The sequence below is a fragment of the Eulemur rufifrons genome, chromosome 19, assembly GCF_041146395.1.
Source record: "Eulemur rufifrons isolate Redbay chromosome 19, OSU_ERuf_1, whole genome shotgun sequence".
Classification (NCBI taxonomy): Eukaryota; Metazoa; Chordata; class Mammalia; order Primates; family Lemuridae; genus Eulemur; species Eulemur rufifrons.
Window position 1 is genome coordinate 95,317,913 of NC_091001.1, and position 9,878 is coordinate 95,327,790.

The 9,878-nt window shown below is 39.7% G+C and overlaps 1 non-coding gene across 1 annotated transcript; it reads left to right on the top strand.

Moving 5' to 3' along the window:
* The first annotated feature begins 5,650 nt into the window (after positions 1-5,650).
* LOC138400445 (small nucleolar RNA SNORA18) lies at positions 5,651-5,786 on the top strand. The gene has a single exon (XR_011236328.1). It is a non-coding gene; the product is annotated as a small nucleolar RNA SNORA18 (small nucleolar RNA).
* The last annotated feature ends 4,092 nt before the right edge of the window (positions 5,787-9,878 follow it).

Below are 9,878 nucleotides of genomic sequence, written 5' to 3' on the forward strand. Positions count from 1 at the left end.
ATCTGACAAAGGCAGCATCTAAATTCACACCAAGGCTGGAAACAGAGCAAATAATGCTGAATAGGAATTTTTTTTTTTTTTTTTTTTTTTTTTTAGATAGAGTCTCACTCTGTCACCTGGGCTAGAGTGCCATGGCATCTGCCTAGCTCACAGCAACCTTAAACCCCTTGGCTCAAGTGATCCTCCTGCCTCAGCTTCCTGAGTAGCTGGGACTACAGCCTACCATACCTGGCTAATTTTTTCTGTTTTTAGTAGAGACTGGGTCTCTCTCTTGCTGAGGCTGGTCTTGAACTCCTGACCTCAAGCAATCCTCCCACCTTAGCCTCCCTGAAATATAATTTTTAAAAGATAGAAAAAGTGAAACACTGTTGCCTAACTGTTGCACCTCTGAGTTTTGAGGGTCATGTAACCATCACCCAGATGTTTTATCGTCTTGGACCATCTTTTAAAGATACAGATCTTTGTGGCAGGGGAGGTACTTTCCTCTTTAAAGGCTGAGGCCATGCACGAAGCTCCATACTTGGGGAGATGAGGTTGCCACAGGCTCTTCTCAGGACAGCTTTCTTCTGGCAAAGCTGGACTGAACAAGCAGCTGCAACAGCTCAAAGTTCCTAGAACACACAGAGACAAGTTTTTAGAAGTCGATGTCCTGGGGAATGACTTCCTAACGGAAGCCTGTTCTCACATTTTCTTGAGGCAAAGACAGCTGGTCCTTCCAATTTGAAAAAAGTAGTTCTTCGGGAGTGTCCATCAGATGCGGCAGTATTTGAGTCTGTCCGCTGTTGTGTTAAGGTTCTTTCAGAAGTCACGGAAAACTAGAAACTCATCTGGGGACTTGATCCAGAGGGTGCAATGACAAGTCAGAAAGTTAACTGTGGTTGGTCCAAAGGTCTTGCTTTGATTTTTAGAAGCCACATATTTGGGGTTCCCTTACTGATCATGTGGCTTCTATTGCTTGGTCAGAGCACGTTTCGAATGATGGAAAGGATATAAAGTTCTGGTTCTGGAAATGTTTAGTAAGAGCATTTTTACTTTAATCCTCATCCACCTGCTCTGCCTCTGGAGTCATCTACAATCACCAAGTTCACACATTTTGCACAAGATAAACTCATCATCACTCTCTGTTGCCAGGAGGATTCCCATCAGCAGAATATTTGGGAAATGTATTATAACATCCTGTGCAAGGGCTGCCAAACAGCTATTGCATCAGGATATTTTTTCTGCCACTTTAGATACTCTTTAATCACCCTTTCAATGTAAAAAAAAAAAAGTATCTTCCAATTAGTTTTTCTCTAAAATAGTCATGCCAGAATATGGACACACACAAAATATTACCACAAAGGAACATATAGGACTCAGTGGCCATAAAGGTGCATTTCAAAACTCTTGGATACTTTCTTTTTTTAGCAGTACTCTATATTTTAGTTGCCTTTACTTTCAGCATGTATAATGTTTCTTTGTTGAATAACTATCTTTGCTGGTTCAGCTTCTCAAACTGAGCAATGGTTAATTGTAGGTTCCTTTAAGCTATCAAAATTGACTTTTGTTGCCATATCCAACATCCAAATAAAAATCCTTGTACCTCGATCACATTCTTACCAGCTGTAATTCATACTTCTATGACTTGGGGCAACAGAAACAAATCTGAAGGTATTCTCCTGTTGGAAACACCCCTTCCCCCTCCCACAGCAGACAAAGACATAACAAGAAATCAACAGACCACCATCTTCTATGAATATAGATGAAAAAAATGTTCAAGCAATATTTGCAAGAGAAATCCAGCAGCATGCAAAAAAAGGTTTTACATCATGACTGAGTGGGATTTATCCCAGGATTGCAGGTGTGGTTCAGCATATGAAAATAAATTAATGTACTATGCCACATTAATAGAATGAAGGGGAAAATCATATGATCATTTCAATAGATGCAGATAAAGCATTTGACAAGACACTCTTTCATGATAAAAACACTCAACAAACTAGGAATAGAATAGACATTCCTCAACATGATAAAGGGCATTAGGAAGGAAAAACTCATAGCTGCCATTATTATACTTAATGGTGAAAGACTGAAAGTTTTCTCCCTTAAATCAGGAACAAAATAAACGCTTGCTTTTCCACTTATATTCAGCATTGTACTGGAAGTTCTAGCCAGAGCAATTAGGCAAGAAAAATAAATAAAAGGCATCCAAATTGGAAAGAAAAAAGTAAAACTATCTACATTTGCAGACAACATCATTTTTTATATACAAAATCCCAAAGTATACACACAAAAGACTATTAGAACTAATAAATTCAGTAGAGCTGCAGGATACCAGATTAGTACCCCAAATTCAAAGGTATTTCCATACACTAGCAATGAACAATCTGAAAGGGAAATTAAGAGACCAGTTCCATTTACAGTAGCATTTAGAAGATGAACAAAATACTTAGAGATAATTTTAACCAGGGGGATGCAAGCCTTGTACACTGAAACTACAAAACGTTGTTGAAAGAAATTAAAGATGATCTAAATAAATGAAAAGACATCCCATGTTCACGGACTGGAGGAGTTACTATTGTATGAAGGTACTACTCCACAGATTGATCTACAGAGTCAATGCAACCTGTGTTAAAATTCCAATAGGGAATTGCAGAAATTGACAAGATGATCCTAAAATTCACACGAAATTGCAAGGGACCCTGTATAGCCAAAGAAATCTTGAAAAAGAAGAACAAATTTGGAAGACTCACACTTCCCAAATTCAAACCTTATTGTAAAGTTACATTAATCAAAACCATGTGCAATGCAACTATCAACTGGCATAGAATAGAAATATAGGTAGATGGCTGGGCGCAGTAGCTCACAGCTGTAATCCTAGCACTTTGGGAGACTGAGGCAGGAGGATTGCTTGAGAACAGAAGTTTGAGACTAGCCTGAGTATGAGCGAGATTGAGATCCCATCTCTATAAAAAAACAGAAAAATTATCTGGGTGTGATGGCATATGTGCACGACCGTAGTCCCAGCTGCTTGCTTGGCTGAGGCAGGAGGATTGCTGGAGCCCAGGAGTTTGAGGTTGTAGTGAGCTATGATCATGCCACTGCACTCCAGCCCAGGGACACAGCAAGATTTTATCTCAAAAAAAAAAAAAAAGAAAGAAAAAAAAAAGAAAAAGAAAGAAAGAAAAGAAATATAGAATATAGATCAATGGAATATAATTGATCCAGAAATAAATCTATGGTCCATTTATTTTTTGACAAGGATGCCAAGATTATGAAATGGGGAAAGAATAGTCTTTTTAAAATAAGATGCTGAGACAACTGCATAACCACATGCAAATAATGTTGGACCTTTACCTCATACTGTCTAAAAAAATAACCCAAAATGGATCAAATATCTAAAGAGCTAAAACTATAGAAACTTGGAAGAAAATATTGGGATAAATTTTCATGACCTTGGATTTGGTAGTGCATTCTTACTATGACACTAAAAGCACAAGAAACAAAAGAAAAATAGATACATCAAACCTCATCAAAATAAAATATTTTTTGCATCAAAGCACTCTCCCCAAAAAGTGAAATGACAACCTACAGAATGGGAGAAAATATTTGCAAATCATGTATCTGAAAAGGGTCTAGTATCCAGAATATATAAAGAACTGTTATGCCTCAATAACGAAGAAAAACAACCCAATTAAAAAATAGTCAAAGGGCTTGAATAGATATTTCTCCAGAGAAGACATGCAAATGTCCAACAAACACATGAAAGATGCTCAACATCATTAGTCATTAGGGAACTGCAAATCAAAATCACAATGAGGTACCACTGCACACCTACTAGGATGGCTATAATTATTAAAAACAAAACAAAACAAAACAAAAAGTAGAAAATAACAAGTGCTGGCAAGGAAGTAGAGAATTTGGAACCCTCACACATTGCTGGTGGGGATGTAAAATGGTGCGTCTGCTGTGGAAAACAGTTTGGTGATTCCTCAAAAGGTGAAACATAGAATATTGTATAACCCAGCAATTCCAACAATTCCACTCCTTAATATGTAACCAAAAGAATTGAAAACAAGTGTTTAAAAAAAAACTTGTACATAAACGTTCATAGATGTCCCATTTATAATAGCCCCAAAGTGGAAACAACCCAAATGTCCATCAGCTGGTGAGCAGGTAAACAAAATGTGGTGTATCCCCAAAATGGAATATTATTTGGCAATAACAAGGAATGAAGTACTGATACATGCTATAACATGAATGAAACTTAAAAATTTTATGCCTATGGCTTTCAGTGGAAATGACTCAAAAAAAAAATAAATAAAAAGAAAGAAGAAAAATAAAAAATGAAAAGAAAAAAAAACTTTATACCTAGACACAAAAGGCCACATATTGTATAATTCCATTTATATTAAAAGTCCAGTATAAGCAAATCCATACAGACTGGGAGTAGATTAGTGCCAGGGGCTGCAGGGAGTGGGGAATGGGGAACGACTGCTTAATGGTTAAGGGTTTCTTTTTGGGGTGATGAAAATATTCTGGAATTAGACAGTGGTGATAGTTGTACAACACTGTGGATGTACTGAAAGCCACTGAGTTATATACTTTTAATTTTAATTTAATTTAATATCTCAAGATCATTGAGTGTGAATTGTATGTTTTAAAATGGCTAAAATAGTAAATTTTATGTTATGTGAATTTTACTTCAATTAAAAAAAATTAACGATAATCCTCCTCTTAGTATTTCTCATTGTGAAACCATTCAGAAAATATGGACCACGTCAGCACCCTAGAAATTATGGTGGATATATATCCAGTCATGGTGAGCTGAGCAGACCTATCTATGTTCAGGAAAGGGAGTCTTTTATGAAATTTTTACTTGTGCAATATCTTCTGATCTTCTTGTTCTTTTTCTGTAACCATAAAAATACTTTCACCATTAATTTGTAAGAATTTTGTTGTAGACATTTGAACTCCAAAGGTTTCATATTATTCCTTGTGGAATTCAGTTATCAATCTCTAAACTTTGCTAACAATTTATCTTGTAAGATGACATTGAGTCTTCGACGTGTAGGTCAGCTACTTAAGTTTCTGGATATTATTGTTTGCCAAATGGGTTTTTAGTTTTCTTTTGCCCGCTGCTTCTTCCTTTTATCAAAAATTTAGTAATATAATAACTCATATAGCATATATGTTGTCTTAAATTGATATATTAGGAAGTTTTTGTTTCTATTCTAATACAAAGAAATGCATGAGAAAAAGCACCCCCTTTTTTCCTTTGCTGGATGAAGTCATGTCTTCATGTATTGTCTCGAATTGCCACAGCCATCTTGAAACCCCAAGTGAAGCCATCATCAATGTGCTGAGGATAGCAGGGCAGAAAGATGGACTCATTGGTGGATCTGGATCTGTGATGGCCTTATCAAGGCACTGAGCCAACCTTGGACCACCTGATCTCTAGACATCTTCTTATGTGTGATAATGGCTGTTGTTACTGTCAGCCATTTGGTTTGGGTTGTTTTCTGCCTAGCAGCTAAAACCATCCAATTGATGTCAATGCTTCTGATGAAGGTAGTGATTAACAGTGCTAGCTGATGTTCTGATAAAAATTTGAGTCAGTACGTAGCCAAGTCATGGATCCAGTGTAAAGTATTCAAATAGATCAATAGAGGTTGAGGTCTATCCCGGTGGGGCTTTTTCTGTAGCCACATATAGCGGGAAACGCCTCATAGAGTACCACTGTGGTTTTGCTTTATTCTCACAGGACTGTTAGTTAGATCTGCGTTCCCAGGAACTATAAGACAGTTGCTAAAAGTATAAAAGACCTAATATTTGTCTTTCCCTTAGGTATTGGCATATCCCACTAGTCTGTACTATTCTTGAGTATGATGGCTTTAGGAACTAATGATTTGAACGCACCCATTTTTCCAAGAGGGTGTCAATTTGAGAACCAGGCAGATCCATCTACTCTAAAAATGATTCTCAAGTAACTTGCTTGAAGAAATTATATCCCAAAGATTCTTGGTGTGGAATTTAAGTTTTCATCAGTATGTCCATGTTCAAGTGGAGATAAAAGAAGCCAAAAGAAAAGAAAAAGAATTGTGGCAAGTAACTTCTGGGCTGACAGGACAACTATGGATTGAGGATCTGTTTTATTAGAAAGGGCTATCTTGAAGGTAAATCTTCAAAGACTCCAGCCTGTGAGGAACTAAGGCTGAGGGACAGTGGAAGGAATCACATGTGACATTCCTTGAATAAAAATTTATTGACTAAAAAAAAAATAGATGAACGGATGCCTGGTGATGCTGTTCTCTGTCATCATACGTGTCCTTCCAGGCCATCATGATCATCTCTGAATGATACAGGACTCAAGCCCAGCTCAGGATCCTGGGCTGGATATCCTGCTTATAACAATGCCCTAACACCTACTGTAGATGAAACACATTTGTCTATGTTCTTTAAACCACTGCTCAGAAAAATTTCACCGGGAAACTCTTTGGACCATAGTTCTTTGTTTCTCATTTTAAAAAGTAGTTAATACATTCATATAGTTCACAAGCTAAATAACCTAAAAAGGCATACAATTGAAAGATTCACTCTGTCAGTGGTACCTACTTGTAGTTGCAGCTACTCAGGAGGCTGAGGTAGGAGGACTGCTTGAGGACAGAAGTTTGAGACCAGCCTGGGCAACATAGTCAGATCCCATCTCAAAAGAAAAAGAAAAAGACTAACTCTCACCTTATCCCCCATCCACTCCAGTTTCCACTCCAATAAGTAATTGCATTTCATTGTTGTGTGTACGTGTATCCTTCTGTAAATAAAAACAGAAACAATACATATCCTGGTAGCATAATATATACAGTTTTGTACATTTTCTTCTTATCCATTTACAATCTATCTCAGAGATATTTCCATATTAATCTCACAGCAATATATGGGACCAGTTTTCCCATAGGGTATATTGTCAAACTTTTGGATTTTTATCAGTATGACAGTTGAAAATGGTATTTCAGTGTAGTTTAAATCTATATTTCTCTTTATTATTAATGAGCTGCCTATCTCTTTGTATTGATAAGTGGCCATTTGTATTTGTATTGATAAGTATTCCTTTCCTGAGATCTGTCTGTTTATATTCTTTCTCCATTTTTCTATTGGGTTATTGGTCTTTTACTTATTGATTTCTAGGGTCTTTTATATTAGGGAGTTTATTCCTATGTCCATTATCCGAGCTGCAAATACTGTCCAGTTTGTCATTTGCCTTTTGAATTTGCTTATAGTGATTTTTGCCTTGCTAATTTTCTCTGTCCTGTTTTCACATTTAGAAGTAGAACAGAGGAGGAAGAAGCAGGAAGAAGACTGAGAAGAAATATTGCTTAAGGAATCTAGAGAAAAAAAGTGTTCCAAGAAGGATGGAGTTATCAAGAGTTAAATGATGCCAAAAATGAAAACAAATAACAGTAAAATGAGACCACAGTAGTCAATATCAGATTTTTTTTTTTTTTCAGACAGGGTCTTACTCTGTCACCCTACCTAGAGTGGTAGTGGTGTCATCATAGTGCTGTTGCCCAACCAGGTTCATATGCCCGCTGCCCAAGAGGAAGCCAATACTCTGAGTCAGCAGGTTTTGTGGCAGAGAAAGAGTTTATTCCACATAGCGCTAAGCAGGGAGATGGGAGAAATTTCTCAAATCCACCTCCCCAAGAATTTGGGAGACAGGATTTTTAAGGATAGTTTGGCAGGGGTATAGAAATCATCTTCTTGTGACCTCAGTCCCTGGGGTCACAATTCCAGTTGAGTTGGTTTCTTGGTATGGGCTGTTGTTCTATTGCGTGGGTCAACTAATCCACTGAAATGCTGGGCCTGGAAGATATCCTGAAAACTACCTTTAGGTTTCAAAAAGGTGATGTTATCTACGGAGAAAGTTAAGAATCTTTATGGACACCAGCTATGGGGAGAAAGTTAAGAATCTTTATGGACACCAGCTGCACGGCTCTGGAGTGGCAATTATAGAGGAGCAAACAGGGGGGCAGTGACTAGTTATTATCATTATTTTTAGCTACGCCCTTACCACAGTTCTTTCCCTGCACCACATTATTGACTTGTGTGAAGGGCGGTTTCAATAGCTCACAGCAACCTCAAACTCCTGGGCTCAAGCGATGCTTCGGCCTCAGCCTTGTGAGTAGCTGGGACTACAGACAGGTGTGTCCCACTGCACCCGACTAATTTTTCTATTTTTGGTAGAGACAGGGTCTTGCTCTTGATCAGACTGGTCTTGAACTCCTACCTCAAGCTACCCTCTGTCCTCAGCCTCCCAGAGTGCTAGGATTACAGGTGTCAGCAACCATGCCTGGCCTCAATATCAGATTTGACAAAAGGGAGGCTACCTATGACCTTGCCAGAAGGGTTTCTTTTGTTTTTTTTTTTTTTTTTTTTTTAGAGACAGAGTCTTGCCCTGTCACCTGGGCTGGAGTGCAGCAACCTCAAACTCCAAGGCTTAAGTGATTCTCCTGCCTCAGCCTCCCGAGTAGCTGGGGCTTACTACAGGTGCACACCACCATGCCCAGCTAATTTTTATTTTTTGTAGAGATGGAGTCTTGCTGTTTCATCCTAGTGAGCTACTGCTAGAAAGCTGCCCAACCGTGGGGCCATGCATGTAGCAGCACGTGAGTCTGCCAGAGCAGCCCCTCTTCATGTCTGTGCGGCAGCATGGTGGAGCCCTCCAAGGCCCAGCAAGTGGCGGGCCAGGCCCCAGTCCCTCTCCCAGGGGATCCACTGGGATCAGATGAGTTCCCTCAGGGAATCTCAAGTTTACAGTCTTTGTCCCCGACTTCCAGGAGAGAGAGACTTGTCTCCACCATGATCCCTGTGGCCATGCTCAGGGCCGTAAACAAGAAAGTCCCACACGGTCTCAGCTCTGTGGACCTTGAGAGAAAGTGTGGCCTGAGGCACTGCTAGAATGCTCTCTTTGGTTGTTTGGTGGCTCCTGTGAAGGCATAGGGAAGGGTAGGGGATGACAAGTGCATCCAGGCCAGCACCTTCCCATCCCTGCACTTTTGACTGTTGTTACTGTGGGGGGCTTTTTGTTGTTGTTGTTGTTGTTGTTGATTTGTTTTTGAGACAGGATCTTGGTTTTGTTGCCCATGTTGAAATGCAGTGGCATGATCATAGCTCACTGCAGCCTCGAACTCCTGGGCCCTGTTAGGCTTAAAGAATTCACCCTCCCCAAACTTCCATATAAACATCCTATAGGCCAGCCGCGGTGGCTCAGGCCTGTAATCCCAGCACTCTGGGAGGCCCAGGTGGGAGGGTCGCTCAAGGTCAGGAGTTCGAGACAAGCCTGAGCAAGAGTGAGACCCTGTCTCTACTAAAAAATAGAAACAAATTATCTGGACAACTAAAAATATATAGAAAAAATTAGCCGGGCATGGTGGCACATGCCTGTAGTCCCAGCTACTCAGGAGGCTGAGGCAGGAGGATCACTTGAGCCCAGGAGTTTGAGGTTGCTGTGAGCGAGGCTGACGCCATAGGACTCTAGCCCGGGCAACAGAGCGAGACTCTGTCTCCAAAAAAAAAATCTTTCCTAAAGACAGGGTCTCGAACTCTTGGCCTCACGCAATACTCTCGCCTTAACCAGGATTACAGATGTGAGCCACTGTGTTCAGCTCCTTGACTAGTCTTTAAAGGAGCCCACAGACAAGTGATATTTGGCACCTAGCAGACCACACCTAGCCCTGCAGGGGAGAACAGGTCCTCAGCCACACACTAGCACTCACAGGAGACTTAATTCCCCTTTGGGACCTAAGAGGTTTTAGAAAGATGAAGCATTGTTCGGTGGCCCATGCAGATCCTTAAAGGAAGCAAGAAAGGGAGCTAATAACACTAGTTTTTCCTGAGAAGCA